This window comes from Lissotriton vulgaris, chromosome 12 (genome assembly GCF_964263255.1).
Source record: "Lissotriton vulgaris chromosome 12, aLisVul1.2, whole genome shotgun sequence".
In the NCBI taxonomy this organism is placed as follows: Eukaryota; Metazoa; Chordata; class Amphibia; order Caudata; family Salamandridae; genus Lissotriton; species Lissotriton vulgaris.
Window position 1 is genome coordinate 177,422,424 of NC_141700.1, and position 19,695 is coordinate 177,442,118.

Below are 19,695 nucleotides of genomic sequence, written 5' to 3' on the forward strand. Positions count from 1 at the left end.
TAAACATCCGCCCAAGTATACACTTCTCCCAATTTATAGTCTAAAGTGTCTCTTTTAAATTTACGTATCTTCCGTTCATTGACTTCTTGGGAGTGTTTAGAGAGTTGGTTGTTGATGTCCTCTAATACTTTAGACCAATCATCAGTTGTCATCATTTTACTTAGTTCATCCTTGACTTCAATGATTTCCTTCGATAATTCTTCCAAAATGTTGGATAACTCCTCAACAATTAGTAGTATCAGGTCCAAAGAACACTTATTCAGGATAGCGTACCACCGCTCTTGAAATGATTTAGCATTTTTGCACAATGAAGGTTTTAAGGCGATACGTAATCCACGGGGAATCCTTAGGGCCCGATGGTATTTGATCAATGTGCTTGCGTGTAACCTTTGGTTTACTTCACGTTTTGACAGGTAGAGGAGATGTTTTTTACTTTGCTCCCTGGATCTGTGTGGGGATGCCTCCGAAGTATCTTCTTTGATTAGAGCATAAATTCTGGTTGCTGCATCTTCTTTGAAGGCAAAAGTTTCTGCCCTTTGGTCAGTTGTGTTAGTGATTTCTTCAAAACTTGACATGGTGTGCTACTTGTGAATAGGGCGGAAATAGAGTAAACAATCCAAGTAGGACAAGTGCACAACCTATTGTTTGGTGAATAAAGTTGTTAGTGTGTATTTGCGTGTATTTAGAAAGGTTTAAGGTTGCTCCCTTGGGTACGTTGTCCGTCCAATACAACGTAACAATAAATCTTAACTGAGTGTTTCCAAATAAAATTTGGTCACAAGCCCAACTGGGGCACTCCTTATAAGTGATCACAAATCAGAGCTTCATATTTTCACAGTTTGAATCTTTTATATTAACCTTTCTAAATACACGCAAATACACACTAACAACTTTATTCACCAAACAATAGGTTGTCCACTTGTCCTACTTGGATTGTTTACTCTATTTCCGCCCTATTCACAAGTAGCACACCATGTCAAGTTTTGAAGAAATCACTAACACAACTGACCAAAGGGCAGAAACTTTTGCCTTCAAAGAAGATGCAGCAACCAGAATTTATGCTCTAATCAAAGAAGATACTTCGGAGGCATCCCCACACAGATCCAGGGAGCAAAGTATAAAACATCTCCTCTACCTGTCAAAACGTGAAGTAAACCAAAGGTTACACGCAAGCACATTGATCAAATACCATCGGGCCCTAAGGATTCCCCGTGGATTACGTATCGCCTTAAAACCTTCATTGTGCAAAAATGCTAAATCATTTCAAGAGCGGTGGTACGCTATCCTGAATAAGTGTTCTTTGGACCTGATACTACTAATTGTTGAGGAGTTATCCAACATTTTGGAAGAATTATCGAAGGAAATCATTGAAGTCAAGGATGAACTAAGTAAAATGATGACAACTGATGATTGGTCTAAAGTATTAGAGGACATCAACAACCAACTCTCTAAACACTCCCAAGAAGTCAATGAACGGAAGATACGTAAATTTAAAAGAGACACTTTAGACTATAAATTGGGAGAAGTGTATACTTGGGCGGATGTTTATGCCCAACGACGTAGAAACCGACCGCAAACTCAAAATACAGACACTTCATCTTCTGCCAGCGAGAACAGTGACCGCCAACCTCGAAGAACGCAACAACCAAGAACCACAATTGCTAAACCTACTAGTGGATCCTCATCCACTACAGTTGAGAAAAATGTACCTACTACCTCTGGGAATACTTTTTTAGAGGTAGGCCAAGATCTAATAGAAGACTCAGGCGGGGAAAACATAAGAGAAAAGGAAAAGGAGAAAGAAAAAGAGCACCCGAACACCAGGAGCACGAATGTCCCAAAGAAGGACAAGAAGAAAACTGGGAAGGAAACCTAGTCATAAACATTTCCAACCACGTACTTGCTCCACAGGAACTAGCCATTTTACAAAAGGGTATTTCATATGTACCTACATCTGACAGTAACCTACTGGAATTGGAGATTGACCTGTTTAAGTTGATGAGGAAACTTCGTTTAAGGAATTTCTTTGATAATGTCATACAAACTGATACGTCAGGTGAAAGACAGAAAGAAGAAGATGATGAACTTATGGGACTAAGAACTCGTAGTACATATATGGCTCCTATCAGCCATAAAACTCTCGATCTATTTGAAAATATGGTGAAGAAAGAACTCAATTCCTTAAAGTTCAAACCGACAAATAAAAAAAACCTCACAAGAAGAGATTGGGATATCTTAAAGAAATTATCCAACAATTCAGAAATCACGTTTCAAAAGGCTGATAAAGGAGGAGGACTGGTTATCATTAACACTTCACACTACGAAGGAAAAGTTTTGGAACATATAACGGATCCTAATACATATCTAAAACTTGCTAACAACCCCACCAAAGAGTTCAATTTGATTTTGGAAAAAATTGTTGAAAATGCAGTAGAGATGGGCGCTATAAATGAGAAAACAAAACTGTTTCTACTCGTGAAAAATCCTAAGAGTCCCAACATATATATGTTGCCCAAAGTTCATAAAAACTTGAAAGACCCACCGTTTAGACCAATTGTCTCCACTTGTGGGAGTATCCATGAACATACTGGTCAATTTATTGACAAATATTTACAACCAAGTGTAAGGAAAATGAAATCCTTTACAAAAGACACGACTGACTTCATTCTAAAACTTCAAGAAATCAAATGGTCAGAGGGAGATGAGATTACCCTCTGTACAGCTGATGTGTCATCACTCTATACCTCTATTCCCCACCAATTAGGCTTGGAAGCCATTGAACGTACTTTGCTAAATAGTAATCTGGAACACTCCATGCAAATATTCATCTTGGAACTAGTGAACTTCTCGCTGTACCATAGTTACTTTAAATGGAAGGAGGAGTGGTTCCTCCAACTTAGTGGTACCTCCATGGGAAATTGTATGGCCCCTTCATATGCGAATCTAGTAATGGAAAAATTTGAGGAAGATCATATTTTGTCTAACATGGAATGGATGCCCCACATCCTAATGTATCAACGTTATATCGATGATATTTTCATGCTATGGAAAGGTAATGAGGAAAGCGCCAAAATGGCAATCGAAACATGGAATTCATTCAATGAACACCTTCAATTTACCTACACAATTTCAAATACCCAGATTACGTTTCTGGACGTACTTGTAACGAAAAAAAGTGAATGCCTGGAAACTGACATCTTCAGGAAACCAACCGACAAAAATAGCATTCTCCACTATTCAAGTCATCACCAACATTCTCTAAAAAACAATCTACCTACATCTCAAATGTTAAGGATCAAAAGAATTGTATCTGATGAACTAAAAGTTGAACAGCGTATCAAAGAAATGTCTGACAGATTCAGTGAAAGAGGGTACCCTACAACCGTCATTTCTGATGCATCCTCAAAATGTCAACAAGTTACCCGAAAGGAGACTTTAACTAAAAGTAAAAGAAAGGAAACCACCAGGATGGTGGTAGTTACTAAGTTCACTACATCCAGTTACATTTTCAAAAAAATCATCAACAAATACTGGTCAATGTTGACTATGGAACCAGATTTTAAAACCTCATTCACTGAACCCCCCCTTTTTGCTTACACTAGGAACAGAAACCTAGGAGAGATCATCAAAAGAAAAGAACCAAGGAAAAAGATGTATAAAGGCACGATGCCTTGTTTAAACTGCCAGAACTGCCATAACATCATTCGTGGTAATGTTATCCATCACCCCATGAGGGGCCAAGAAATTAAACTAAAAGTAACAGCAACTTGTGAAACTGCAAATGTGATCTATCTTTTGAAATGTCCCTGTGGGAAAATTTATGTGGGTAAGACTGAGCGCAAAATTCGTTTGCGCATTAACGAGCACAAATCAAACATTAGGACAAAAAATGCAAAATCTACTGTGGCTACCTACTTCCATGAATCAAAACATAACATTGCGCAATTGAGATTTTTGATATTGGAAATTGTAGAAAAATCTGAAGGAAAAGACAACAACAAGGAACTCTTGCGCAGAGAGAACTTCTGGATTTATTACCTGCAGGCGCTGAAACCTAACGGTTTAAATGAACGAATTGAATTTGTCTGCTATTTGTAACATTACAGACATTTGTTTATATTGCTCTTTGATTCTCTGTAAATGTGATGCCTCTAAATATTACATGTGTGTTACGATTTGTCTTTACTGTTATAGTCTATCATGCTGGAACTTCACCACTTTAATATGGCCGCCACCTTTTTGCTCTCGTTCACGTGACCACTCACTTTAGTCCGTCTCACCATTTTGATTGTTTTTGAACGCTACGCGGTTTTTTCTAAACCCCGCGTTTTTTAACCTTTGCGTATATAATGAGCACACTATTGTTAGTATCACCGAACACGGTGTTATGGACGGTTCCCTGAACGCGCGTATCTAATCTCACCAGGTAAGCAGTCCTGAGAGGGCTACGCTTCCGTATCTTTTCCGTATCTTTTCAGAAGCGCTTTATTTTTTAAGCGCGAGTCGAGTTTTTTCATTTACTTAGTCAGCCTACCTTTGTCTGACACACACTTTATTTTTTTCCCTAGATTTTCTACTACTCGTCTAATGAGTACGTGAGTAGTTTTGTACAACCTTGTGCACTTTAACACACTTTTCACTTGGGTTATAAGGTCTATACCGGCACTCTATGAAGACCGTATTAGTTATGCTTGTGTGACTTTGAAACAGACGCTTTTTTGCACCCATGTATTTTCAAAATGTGATGTCTCTTACAATTGAAATTGAATTTATTGGTTGTATTGTATCGATTTTTTCTAGAATGCACTCCCTGATGAAGAGCGGAATGTCCGCTCGAAATGCATTGGAGATTGGAAAATAATTTCAGGAGGTCCTTTGAAATAATTGGAAACAAATGAAATTTAAATGAACTCTTTCGTTTTGAAAAAATGAAAAAATAAAAGATTCAAACTGTGAAAATATGAAGCTCTGATTTGTGATCACTTATAAGGAGTGCCCCAGTTGGGCTTGTGACCAAATTTTATTTGGAAACACTCAGTTAAGATTTATTGTTACGTTGTATTGGACGGACAACGTACCCAAGGGAGCAACCTTAAACCTTTCTAAATACACGCAAATACACACTAACAACTTTATTCACCAAACAATAGGTTGTGCACTTGTCCTACTTGGATTGTTTACTCTACTATCGCAATATCGTCAGCATATGCCAGTACTTTCGTTTCAAGCTGATAACTAACAATCGGTTTAATAATAGTGCTCTCTAATAATTTCACAATAAGAGGGTTGATATATAAAGCAAATAACAGGGGTGAGCATGGACAACCTTGTCTAGTACCTCTTGTTATATTAATAGATTCAGAGAATAATCCGGCCGCGAGGACTTTCGCTTTGGGGCGGTGATACATTGATTTTATTGAGTTAATAAATTTGGGGCCAAAATTATTGCGTGCCATAACTTCCCATAGAAATTTCCAGGTGACACGATCTAAAGCTTTCTCGGCATCCAGTAAAATCATAGACATTCGCTCCCCCTTAGCTGTCATGACGTCAAATAAGGCAATTGCCCTGCGGATGTGTTCAGTAGTTCCCTTTCCAGGGATAAAACCATGTTGCCATGGGGAAGCGAGCTGTTCTATGACCCCACTGAGCCTGAGTGCTAAGACTTTTGCATATAATTTAGAATCCGAATTAATAAGGGATATAGGGCGATATGATGTGAGGAGCTCTGGGGATTTTCCCTTTTTTGGAAAGACAATTATATTAGCTTCCTCCCAGGAAGTTGGAGGTACACCATTGTATTGTATTCCAAGAAATAAATCATGTAGGATCGGTAATAACTGATGGCTAAGTATCTTAAATAGCTCAATCGGTATTTTGTCTGGACCTGCTGCTTTGCCAGAGGCTCATAATGATAATGCGGTCCTTACTTCTGCAATTGTTATTTCTTTTTCAAGGTCCTCCCTTGTATCAGTGTCCAATGTTTCCATAGCCTCGGAGTTACTAAGAAAATTATTTATAAAAGCTTCTATTTCTTTATCTGATCTGTTAATATCCTCTGTGTATAATTTCTGGTAATACCCTTGAAACTGGGAATTGATTCCAGCTGGATGAGTAAATGTCTGTCCGTTTTCTATTATAGTAGCTATGTCCCTTTTTGTGATTTTCTGGCGCGTACTAAGTGCCAGTTGTCTGCCCACTTTCTCTCCGCTTTCATACACTTGTTTCCTATGTGATTGATATGTCTCAGCAGCTTTCTGACTGAGTTTAGAGTTTAATTCTGACTTTAGTATAGCTATCTGCATCATCACCTGGCTTATATCTTGTCTTAGCCTGATTTTACTGATATGCTCTTCTTCGGCTTTAGCTAGAGCAGTTATTTTCACTCCAAATTCTTGTTTTTCCCCATTTCTAATTTTAGTTTGGTACTTAATAGTTTCTCCCCTTAGAGCGGCTTTATAAGTATCCCAAACAATATTCCTTGAAGCACTAAATCGATTCATGCTAAAAAATTCTTCAGTCCAGGCTTTAATAAAATCAATATATTCTTGGTTGCATAGTAATTTCCTATCGAAACACCATGTGGTTTTTTGACTATAATTAGTTTGGTAATTAATTGATAATACTAAGGGATTATGATCTGATAATGTTTTCGGAAGTTTCTTTATTTGCGAAGAGGAAGTTAAATCTTTCGATGTAAAAATGTAATCTATCCGTACATATTTTTGATGGGGATGTGAGTAATACGTGTAGCCAGAGTCTGCTGGGTTATTTTGCATCCAAATATCAGTCAGCCCTAGGCTACAAATTAAATTACTAATAGCCTGATAAACCTTTGGTTTCCGGCCACTATATTTTAATCCAGTTACCTGCGACGGCAAGGATGGTATTAAGGAAATGTTCAGATCACCGCAAAAAATTAATGGCCCTTGCCAAATGGCTAATTCGGTTTCCAATTTTTCAAAAGTTATAGGATCATCCTGGTTGGATCCATAAACAGTGCATATCGTAATACCGTTAGCTAATTTGGCAATTGCCCATCTTCCATATGGATCTGATGCGCAGCGTATTCCTTGTCCATAACAACTCTTGGCCAATATTGCAACCCCCCTTATATTTGTCGTTTGAGTTGAAGCTACTATCAGATGGTATCCCCTCAGTCTTAATAATGCTCTTTTGTTCCATGGAATATGGGTTTCCTGTAGACATAAAATGTCTACGGGGTATAGTTTTAATAATTCTTCAAGTCGTACTCTTTTATCTCCAGTCAATAATCCTCCTATATTCCAGGTTTGTATATTAAGCTTACCCATTATTGATATGGTAGTTTTGTCGATTAGTGTTGCTCAAATCATATTCCATATACACACCCTGCTTTATGTTTTCCAAAATTAACTCTGTTCCTGCTATTATGCCTGATTTTTTCCCCCTTTTTTCCATTTTCCCCTTCCCTTCCCCTCTCCCTCTGCGTCGTCCCTCCCTCTTGCCCACCCCTTCTCCGCTTCCTCCCAAAAATATGGAACGCTTCACGAATTTGCGTGTCATCCTTGCGCAGGGGCCATGCTAATCTTCTCTGTATCGTTCCAATTTTAGTATATGTGCTGCCGAAGCGAGCACAAAAATTTATAATCCATTGTATTAATTACCATACAGGACACTGTGTGAGATAATTAAACAATAGTAGATGGGCCTCCCTTAACCAAAGGGACAGGGCGCCAAATTGACAACCAGTCAAAATTAAACAGTTTCACTTTGGGTAAATGAATTAAAAACCATACAACCATTCATCCAAAATTAGACCAATATCACCAAGAGGTACTATTCAGATTCATATAACATTATGCACTTTAATTTAAAATGCTGGAAAATGTCATTAAAACACATTCAATGTAATAATAAATATGTGCAAAACAAGCTTGTCCATCAAATTCTGTGTTCTGTACGGAAATTCCAGGCTGAATCCAGCCGTGATAGGGCAAAAGAATGTTACCATCACAAACCCACTGCTGCAATTTGCCCAAAACCTGCCAGCAAAACATCTTCTGGAGTATGTAAATTAAACTTATGGTCCTGTAGTTATGTGGGTCGGATCTTGCTCCATTTGAATAGATAGGAACAATGGCAGCAGCTCTCCAAGTATCAGGGAAGAAAGCACCAATATTAGCATTAGACAGGGAGTTAATATACAGGTCCCAAATTTCTATTTCCGTGCAGTACAGGTCCCTTAAAATTAGATCAAGGCTTGGCGCTTTACAAGGCTTCAAGGACATTACCACTTCTCTGGTATCATCCAGTGAGAATAAATCCTGGCCAGGCTCAGCAAGGGTGCCATTAGACGTGGTACATAGATCGTAAACACAAGACATTCTGTCAGAACGAAAAAATAGACTAAAGATTAGAAAAGTGCTGAATCACTGCTGCTGGACATGTGGTGGAAGGTTGGAGTGCACCCTTCCAGACTCCCATGGGCGATTAGTTGCCAGAAGGAAGACACATCGGGCATATTACCAAGCAATGGCAATAATTATCGCTATTGCTTGGTTAGAGACAAAAATTTACAGCTGAGCTGCGGCGATTTTTATCGCAGATAAACCTTGGTATTACCAAGGTTTATCGCAAATGCGATAAAAATCGGCCGAAGGGTAACAATAGGGATTGCATACAAAGCATCGTCCTCATAGGGAGAAAGGGCTGAACCAAAACGATCATATATTAAAGCGAAACTCTCTGGGGAAGAGCAGAATTTTGGCCAGTTAAGGACTCTCCTGGAATTCGAAACAAAAACATTCTCATATACACTAGCTGACTCTGAGACATCTGAAAACCAGTCTTTCAATATTAAATGCAACCCATTATGGTCGCTCTCTGATCTTTCAGTTACACAAAAGTCCACCATCCAGCTGCAAAAGCTAAGGGACAGGGTTAAATAGTTGACTCTGCTCCAAGATGAGCCCCTGCAAATTGTGACGGTCCTGTCCGCATCGGAAACAGATCTTCCATTGCAAGCACATAACCTGTGAGCAATGGTAAGTAATGCTGGTTGTGTTGCCACAGAATAATTAGATTGTCTTGGGGGGGGGAGAGCTGAATTCTGGGATAGTCAGGGTCTCATCCTCACATTCAATGAGTAGTGTAACAAAATCCAACGGCTTGTTAGTAGTGTTGAAACCTTCCCGCCAGAATAAGCTTGGAATTGTGAGGCGAGGACACTAACTGTTTCTCCAAGAGGTTTAATATTGGAGATGTCGTGTTAATGGCCTCACCATGGTTGTAAATGTTGGAGATATAGGTTGTGAACCCATTATTAGCCTTTATGGATATCCCCAAAATATCAGGTGACTCAATATCAAGCAGCACAATAGCACAATTAAGTGAAATTTGAGCCCAGATCTAAAGGCCACAGAAGGCGGACCAGATGAGGGGGAAGCCCATTCACTGAATAAGTAACAAAACCAGACCTATATACCGGTTCTAGAGCCCAGGTCTCTGGAAAAAGGCAAGATTAAAAGATTCCATAAAATCATCCCAAAAGGGATCAGCCAACTTACTATGTATCCCAGCAAGATTCCAAGAAAGGAGCTGCAGGTAACCGGAGGTTCCCAGTTGTTCAATCTCAGAACCTGTTTGAAACTCATTACCACCAGGATCAACAAATGCCTGGTTTGTCTGAAGCAGGAACAGAGAACATTGAAGCAACTGGGAAACCTGGACAACACAGTGAATCTACCTCGCTCAAAGGCCAGTCCCTTACCAACCTTATCCCCTCCAGTCCTGGACCACCAGCATGACCTTTACTGTTACAAAATGTTAGTTGAGTTCCTGTACTGGTAGTGTGGATAGCGCTTGCTTCAATTGACAGTAGCCCGTCTAAGGTTTCCCTAGAGCCAACTGTAACCTCTATAGTGTCACAGAGGCCGGGCTCCAATGACTTTCTGCTGTTGCCCAATATATCCTGCATTATAATAGGCATGCACCTATAGTTAGCTCGTAATCAATGTAAAACTCTGTTACATAGTGAATCTCTGCTCTCATACTTTAAACTGTAGTTGCTATCCATAAGTCGTGCCTTTGGGGGGGAGGGGGGGTTCTTCAAGTAAGTGCAATCATTGAGACTTCTAATCGGAGAACCACCCTGTACACCCTCCCAAAAGGGGGGGGGGGAGACAGGGTCGTAGTAAGAAGTATCTCTGATATGCCCTGCACAGCATGGGAGCGCCAAGTTTAGGGTCACTTCAATGGCCCTGCCAAACACCTATCCCTTTTTCCCACCCTAATTCCTAACAAACTAGGGGGGGTAGATAGGCACACTTGCAGCATCCCGTGGGTACCCAAATTGGTCCTCATCTGTTCTGCTGCAAGCAGCCAGGCCTGGGCAAAGGGTGGGGTGTAGTAGAACCAGCTTTACTACCCTGTGATCCAGTAGCATCTGTTAGCAATTGTGTGACTGTATTCAGTTAGGATTCCAGTGACTCTTTTCATAACTTCGACTTCATTGTGCAAGGCTAAAACAATTTCATATACATTTGTTGCGACATCATACAAAGGCATTTCATTCTGTATTAAAAGGGATATTAATGCATCAAAAGTCCATACTGGTCAGTGTTTTAGCTTCATATTTTAGTGTATTATTAATACTATGCATTGATTATATTGGCTTGAAATAGTTTTAAAAATATTTTTAATCATAGATTTATCCTAATTATTTTACTGTCTATCAAATAGTTGAGATTAATTTGTTTGTCCTTCAGTAAAGAGACTCAGCCTGTGTGGACTCTTCATTTTACTACTGTTGTTGTTTTACTGCTAAAGATTTTTTTAATCTACACAAAGTAAATTCTCCCTACCAACGTTGTGTTACATTACAAATGTTGTGTTTCAAGCCTTAACTGGCCGCCTTCAGGTGAGTATGCCCAGACATGGGTCCCTTGCTCACTGTGCCACTGGATTCTGAACTGGGGTGGCAGAGTGGGCTAAAGAACGGTGATAGATTAAACCCAGATCTTTTGACTGGGTGTGAGTGTTTGATTGATTCAGATGCTCCGTCCATCCCCACCTCCTTTTGTACCACTGGATTCAAGCTAGCCTGGCCGAAGAAGGGGGACATACCCTCAAACCGGTCCCAGGATGCTTGTTTCTGGTCGAGGGAGGACCTGGCCTGGCAGTTCGGTCTAGACTGTTCCCATGGGGCACAGGGTCAAGACAGATTTGCATATGGCTGGGCTGTGAGCCAGCACTGAGCGACTGAGCATGAAGAAGGCAGCAAGGGGGCTGAGAAGGGAGCTGAGAAAAACGCCGAGAAAACCGCCAAAAACCTGTGGAGTACCGGGCGGTTTTCTCTTCCAATCTTTCACTCAGGACCTGACGGCTGACAGGAGGGTAAGGACTACGTTTCACAACCGTTTCATCAGGCGTTTATACCCAGCTGCAGGGTTGCCTTTGGCTGGGCCAGCTGAGGGGCCCAGGCTGCAGGAAGCGAAAGGCTGCGGTCACAGTCGCACATGCGGAAACCATTGGAAGGCACTCTTCCACATCAAGGTCTTTGACTGCTGACTGCTGTCTGCTGCAGTGTAAACGGAGAAAAGGGAGCAGCGTGACCAACCAGCTGTTGTGAGCCCTCTTCCTCCTTCCTCGCATGCCAGTACTTTTGTATTGTGGATGGAGATTACAACAGTAACCAAAACTACAACCACATATAATCCCATAACTAAATTTGAACTGCAAGCCCTGTAGCCCCACACTGAACATCAGCTGGCCCGGACACTAAAATCATCAATCCCTGGAGAGTGGAGGTGAGCGGGGGTGATTAAGAAGTGGGCACAGTGTTAAATTGGGAAAACCGTCTTGCCTGCCTGCCTGGGGGGGGGGTGATGCCTGTGGCCCTGGGGGTCTGGTACTGAGCAGTCCGCCAGCTTGCCTGTCAGGTGTGCCAGTGAACAGGCTTGCGTGCGTACACCGCTTACACAGTACGAAAACTTGACTACTTGGTGGACCTGGTCTGAACTTCGGTTTCCACAAACCCAACAACCTTATTACTAAGCTTGCTTAGACCCGCACGGTCCGATACTCCCTAGCTCAGGACTGCGGCGACCAGGGGGCTCTGCGGCAGGAGCAGCGTTGTGGAGAAGTTCATAAGGCCCGCTACCACTCCTGCAGTGTGTCCTTGCCCTTCGAGGACCAGAGAAGACTCAGCTGACTGGTCTGGGCCCACCCTGGGTGACGTCCATCAAAAGAGAGGGGGTTCTCTGCTTCACCCAGTAAAGGGACTGTTAATTACTACCAACACCCACTGCATATTTTAGAATTCATAATGGCCAAACGCCAAAAACCGTAAGGAGGCTCGCTCTTCCTTAGTGGGTCCAGGAGGCATAGTGGGGACATTGGATGCCTTTTTGACTCGAGCAGAATCTGTTTTAATCCACGAAATTCAAATTACGGAAAAAAGACTTTCGCTGGGCACCTTGGCAAACAATAAGAGGTCGTCCCTGGGGGGAATAAGAGAAGCAAAATCTCTTGTTAGTACCCATACGGACCCGACACATATGCAAATAGTGTCTGCCCCCGAGGAACGTTGTGAGGGGGAGGCGGTTGATGTGACTGATGGAGTTAACATGCACAACCACTGAGTTATCGCAGATGCAGGGAAGGTGTTGCGGGTGGGAGATGACGTCATGCCAGTGCAAGAGTCGTCCACACCCCCAGAGCTTTTATGTACTAGTTCTGGTTCTCTAGCACCTCCGCTTCCTCCTGTAGTTCTGGAGCAACAGGGTCCCAGGTTAAGAGAGATGGCGGCAAGAGACAAGAAGCATTCAAGAGCTAACCCAAGAGAGAGAAAGGCTGGCCTGGGACCAATAACTAATAATGAACCACCAGCAAAACGACCAAGGAATGTTCCTCCACAAAGACTAAAGCAGAAGTCCAAGCAGGTTACCCTAAAGATTCCTGAAGAGGAGCCTACGGACATGGGAATCCAATCTAGGCCTCAGGGCCCAGATTGGAGTTTTTTGACTCTGGTCCCAGTACTGAGAATTGGAAAAAACTAGAGTCATTGGTGACAGTCTTGTTAGATCCCCTAACTTGTCAATTAAGGTTGATTGAAGAGAAAATGTATACGCTTGTTCAGCTGAATAGGGGGACTGTAAATTCAGCTAAGTTGGGGGAGTGCTGTTGTAAGCAACGCATAAGGACCACATCATTGATGGATCAGGGGACAGCGGGAGGGGTGGAACTTGGAACAGGGACCCCAAACGTATCACGCCCAACTGTGTCTGATCCTAAGCTGGCCCAAAGAACAGGGAGGAGCAAGGAAAAACCAAACAGTTTCACCCAATTAAATATGGCAGGTGCCTTCCCCGAAACGCGACCAGACCCTGTTAGGACTTCAACGCTTAGGGAGGTAGGACAAACTACAGCTGTTGAGGGGAAGCAAGGTTGTTGGTCCCTCATAGCACAGAGCTCCCGGTCATAGATCTCACACCTCCATGTTGTCCATACACAGTGGTATTGACAGGTGTCCCCGGGCGTGACAATACCCATGAGGAGACCACCCCCCAGTTGATTAACAAAGTGGCACACAGGATGTGCAAGTATGCTGGATTTAACATCAAAGAGCCCCACCATATCCTCATGGCTAGGCGAGTCGCCTAGATAGGGAAATCAAGGAAAGCATTCCCAGGAGACTGTGTTATTATCACATTCAGATATCCAAGACTGGCAAAGGGTATCTTCCTGTATTCATCTGGTATATTTGCCTTAGAGTCCACCATTACACGTTTGTCCCTAGGTGAGATACTTTTATAGACCAGGGCCTAGTATAAATTATGCTCAATCCCAAGTGGGAAATGAACAGGGATCCGATTGGGCTATGGGGTGGGGGTATTCTCAAATGTGTTTGCCTCACTGAGGGATTTGAATGACATTGATTGACTGCCATACAGGGAGGGTCACCATCCAGTGAAGTGATCAACGGGGAGGCAAATCGTGTGGAGGTTCTTATAAGCCCGCAGAGTAGCAGTGGACCTACTGCTTTAAACTCATTGTATAGTGGCGGAGATATAAAGGTTACTTCATGGAACATAGCGGGGTTATCAAGCAAATTTGGTGATAAGCAGTGGCTCACCTTTGTGAGGGAGTTCCACATAATATATCTACAGAAGACATGGAAGATAAGTAAGAACTTTTTTTTTGAAGGTTATAAATCCTTCTTTTGCCCGGCAGTTAGATCAGTGTCTGGAAGAGCCAAGGGGGGCTTGATTATATTTGTAGATCTGAGACTACAAGGCAAATGGAAGAATCTGGCCTGGGACTCAAATGTCGTTCAAGCTTTAAAATTCACTAATAATTCTGTCAGACTAATTCTAATAAACTTTTACAACGCAACTTCAAACCCACAGGGTGGGGGCAGTCTTCGTGAATAAAACACATGGCTAGACAAGACACGAGGTAAGGGGATTGCTCAGTCTCAACTGTTATTAGCTGGGGATTTTGTCATCTCTGCCCTCAACTGAGGGTGGCACGGGAGGATTGGCTATCTTGCCCACTAAGGAAAGGCCCTCATATGGAGCACACCCAGGTGGGAAGAGTACTCTCTGACATACTATACTCATTTTGCTTAACTCACACAATGGACATGTCTCTTAACAAAAAGAATAGCCTGATCCCCCTACATATAAAGAGAGAGGTTGTCATTCTTTCATTGATTCTATTTTTGTTATGCCCCTATTAAGGAGGGATATATTGAGTTTTGATATTGAACATTGTGTACAGTGATCATAACCCACTTACCCTAGTGCTCGGGGCACAGTCACAGCTACGAGTATTGGATAAACAGGCGGGGTTCATGGAAGTTGTTGCCACTGACCAAGGTAGAAGGCTTAGATGGGCTCAGGTCGACACAGGCTCTTTTAATGTCTCTCTATTTGACAAAGGGCAGCATGATATATTGAAGTGCCTAGATCTAGGGGTGGATAGCGAGGAAATATTAGAGGCCTCCAAGAACATCGCACATCTAGCAGCAAACTTACTGAAGGCACTGTTAAAGGGGCCAGGGGGAACGCTACAAGGTGGTTTGACAGTCAATGTTCAGGGGCCCTGAGAAAACTGAAAGGAGCACTTAAACAGAAACCCAGAGACGGGGCTCTGGTGGCTGCTTGTCACGCAAGCTACAATGTTGCGGTCAAAGAAAGAAAGAGGGAATTACAACGTGCCACATGGGAAGAACTCTCAGAAGCAGCAGAATCTGTCCGCTTCTGGAATGTAATCAATAATCCCTGTTTCTCTGTTCCAAACAAGCCGGGGATAAGCAATAACATTCTTCCAGATCAATGGCGAGAGCACTTTCAGGGACTGTATAACCACGTTGCCATCCAGAATCATCAGAAAACCCCAAATCTACCACTAAGTTGCACTCCTGTTTTATTCACGTTGGAAGAAGTAACATCAGGAATAGAGGGTCTTACGAGGAATAAGGCTCCGGGGCCAGACGGGATCCCACAGGACCTTTTTAGGTCCAATATTGAGGTCTGGGCCCGCTCTTAACAAGGGTATTGAACGCAGCAGTAAACACAAATATCCCAGATTCTTGGTCCTCTGCCATTATCGTCCCGATTTTCAAGAAGGGAAATAGGGATAGCCCACAGGGTTATTGGCCAACATCGCTGATAGATGTTACAGCTAAGGTCCTGGGGCAGGTTTTTTTAAATAGGTTGATGGATTGGGCAGAGGAGACACAAATTATAACGGATGTGCAATATGGGTTTCGCCCGGGAAAATCCACCGTAGATCAGTGTCTTAACCTGTGTCTTATTACTGCTAAATATATTATAGCGAAGGACGGGGCATTATACCTAGCCTTTATGGACCTCACCGCGGCTTTTGATCGCGTGAATCGCAGCAAGTTGTGGGCTCTAATGAGGGACATTGGGGTAGATATACCTATAATAAACATCCTACACTCATTGCATTCCAACACAACAGCAGCTGTAAGATACACAAAGGAGGGGAAGTTACAGGGCTTTTTAATTGTTCTAGTGGGGTGAGACAAGGATTTATCTTAGCTCCATTCTGGTTTACCATCTACATTAATGGGCTTGATGCTACCCTGCGGAACATTGAGGCAGATTTACCTAGAATAGGGGGTAGAACAGTCCTGGTGCTGCTGTACGCAGACGGCGCGGTGCTTATGGCCCGCACCCCACACAGCTTACAGCGCATAATAGACGGCTTTGTAAAATTCATGGAACACCTGAACATGTCCTCAAATCTTGCAAAATCATACGTAATGGAGATGGGAAAGAACCCCAGCAAAAAATATAATTACTCTATAGGCTCATACACCCTGGGTAAAGTCCCAGCCTTCGCCTATTTGGGTGTGTTTTTGACAACCACCTGAATTTTAAACATCTTATAGAGGATAAGTGTATAACTTTGAATAGATCCATGGGCTCAATTGCAAATTATGCCCAGAGACTGGGGTACTGGACTCCGGGTGTGATTTTAAAATTGTATAAAGCAGTTTGCTGTGCCAAAGTCCTGTAAGGCAGTGAGGTGTGGGGATTTGTTAAACCTACTACCATGCAAAGGGTCGAGAACAAATATCTAAGGCGGATGCTGAAAGTCCTACAGAGCAAGCCAGCATATTTTATACATGAGGAGCTGGGTGTTAGTTACATCGCAGACAGTATAGGAGTGAAGGCTTTTAGTAGGTTGGTTAAAGATCTGGACCAAAGAAGAGGTGGGCCTGACAAGGTTGGTAGTACGGGATTGTGTCGCCCTGGAACATGCCCGGAAAATCCCATGGCTGAAATACGTCAGGGACTCCTTTGTCAACCTAGGGCACGTAGACTTATTTGACAAACCTGAGACAATAAAGTTAAAAGATGTATGCGATGTTAAAATACTGTTCCCCATGTTTGCGATGGCGCAGCGCGAAACTGTTGAACTGGGGAAACACTCGGTGAGAGATTATATTTTAGTTAAAACGTCACAGGTTATAGAACCTTATTTAACATTTCTGACTAATGCCCATGATCGTTTTTTGGTAACCCGTTTTAGACTAAATTATATCCACCACTTATTGGCAGTACCTGCAGGTTTTATTATAAACTCAGAAGAGAGAGGACCCTGCGGTTGCGACATGAAGTCTCCGCAGGACACACTTCACCTAGTTTTATTATGCCTGTACTATGCCTACCCCAGGAAATTGTTTCTGAAAGAGCTGTTAAGACAAGCTAGATTCAGGCAGGCTCGGGTAGCTTTGCTGTTTTTAAAAATGTCAACTGATGTTTTTACCCTTTATTGTGTGACAAACTTTTTAAAGCCCGCTTTAAAACTAGGAATAACAAGGGGGGACTAAGTACATCAATGAGGATATACATAGTAGGAGAAGGACTTTCCACGTATGATATTATATTTTAGCCCATTTTAGCAAAACTGTATTTCTGTGAATCATTTTTTAATGACTGTTATTTATATGCTTTTATGGTTTGCTTATCAAATTGAATAAAGATGATTATTCTATTCTATTCTATATGGCTGGGTTCAAACTTGTGTGGCGTAGTGGGAAAAAGAACGATGGATTTAACCCAGATCTTTTGACCAGGGAGAATGTTTGCATTGTCAGCATTCCGTCCATCATTTGTTAGCTGCAACACTTTTCGCCCTAAGTGGGATGGGTATGCCCGGACGCGGGTCCCTTGCTGACTGTGCCACTGGATTCAAGCTAGTCTGGCTGAAGAAGGGTGACATACCCTCAAACCGGTCCCAGGATGCTTGTTTCCGGTCGAGGGAGGACCTGGCCTGGCAGTTCAGTCTGGACTGTTCCCATGGGGCACAGGGTCAAGAGTGATTTGCATATGGCTGGTTCCAAACTGGAGTGGCTTAGTGGGCAAAAGAACAATGGATTTAACCCAGATCTTTTGACTGGGAGAAAATGTTTGCATTGTCAGCATTCCATCCATCATTTCTTTGCTGTAACACTTTTCGCCCTAAGTGGGATGGGTATGCCCAGACACGGGTAGCTTGCTCACTGTGCCGCTGGATTCAGGCTAGCCTGGCTGAAGAAGGGTGACATACCATGAAACCGGCCCCATGATGCTTGTTTCTGGTCCAGGGAGGACCTAGCCTGGCAGTTCGGTCTGGACTGTTCCCATGGGGCACAGGGTCAAGACTGATTTGCATGTGGCTGGGTCCAAACTGGGGTGGCGTAGTGGGCAAAAGAACGATGTATTTAACCCAGATTTTTGGACTGGGGGAGAATGTCTGCATTGTCAGCATTCCGTCCATCATTTGTTTGCTGTAACACCTTCAGGTGAGTTGCATGCTTGATCCATGGGTCGCTATTTCCAGTACATTCCTCACTGGAAGGATTTTCTTTAAAAGCATGTCCAACCATCTTTCATGGATAATCTCGAAATCACGGCAAACACAAGGTCTCAATGAAGGACACCAAGAGATGGACCAAAAGCCGCGTTAACAACCCATGCACACGTTTACTAATTGCTGTTTGTCTCCATTCAGGCATGTAAGTGTGGACTTGAAGACTTATGTAGATGGTTCGCAATAACCTTGTGCTTTTTTGCACTTCACCGGGTCACGTGCCAGCATAATTATACCCAGCCAGCAACACTCTGCCCCCTTGTTACGTGATACAATACCCACAAATGCACGTATAAATGTATGTTGCAAGTCATCTTGGAGCACCTTGACTTTCTCAATTCATGTTGCCTTTGGACTCGTGCCTCTCTATATGTTCATGGAAATCACTGGTGACGTGGAATATCCTATTAATGTAGTTTGTAGAGCATTAGTCTCTATATAAAGTACAGGCAATATTGCAGCGTGGATTTCAGTAACAACCAACCCAATAGCCTTTTAATCTTTTGATAGATAGATAAAATACACAACAGACTCATAGGCCTCCCACGTACAATCTGTATGGGTGACGATAACCTTTAATCTGTATATTCGACATTTGATTGTTTATATAGGCATATTGTCATCTTATATTTTATAATGTTTCTATCCAAACATTGTACTTCAAATGGAATAATCACTCCACCGAACAACAAACGTATTCCTTTATTAGCTTACTTTTGGCTTTTTTTTAGCACCAGTCTTTTTCCCCCTGGTTATTGCTAATAATATTTGATTTTAATGACTTGTGATTAGACAAGAAACTATCTTCATATAATAAATAGTACACAATAAATTAGCACATTTATATGGCTTCTCTATTCCCACTTAAGGAGCAGGAAAGACATAAATGTAAATTCTTGTTATGACAAATGTAAGAGATAATCATTTAAAGTGCATTTAATTTACAGTAATAGCAAGAACCACTTTATCGATGACTAAGAGTATGGAAAAATGACTGCAGAATAATTCAAAGCACCGAGAACGCACACTTAAATTCTACTTAGCAGTTACAGATTCAATCAGCGCGTCCTTATTTCAAAGTTTGAAAGAATATGAACACTCCATGTCGAATCTTTGACACAAGACCCGTCTGCATGTGCAGTTTATTTCTCTGTAAACTGTAAACATTTTTAATAAACAGAATACTTGATCCATGTTTGACCAATGTGTTCAAGTGGAAGATTATTTTGGGAGAAAATTAAAAATGAAGCATTCTTTTTGCCAATCTCAAACACCAACTAAACAAACTTAATCAGGCACCTGCTCCCCCCACGCCCCCCTCGC

The 19,695-nt window shown here is 42.1% G+C and overlaps 1 non-coding gene across 1 annotated transcript; it reads right to left on the bottom strand.

Moving 5' to 3' along the window:
- Positions 1-7,510: 7,510 nt before the first annotated feature.
- Positions 7,511-7,617, bottom strand: LOC147673791 (U6 spliceosomal RNA). Its single transcript, XR_015303060.1, has one exon. It is a non-coding gene; the product is annotated as a U6 spliceosomal RNA (small nuclear RNA).
- Between the last annotated feature and the right edge of the window lie 12,078 nt (positions 7,618-19,695).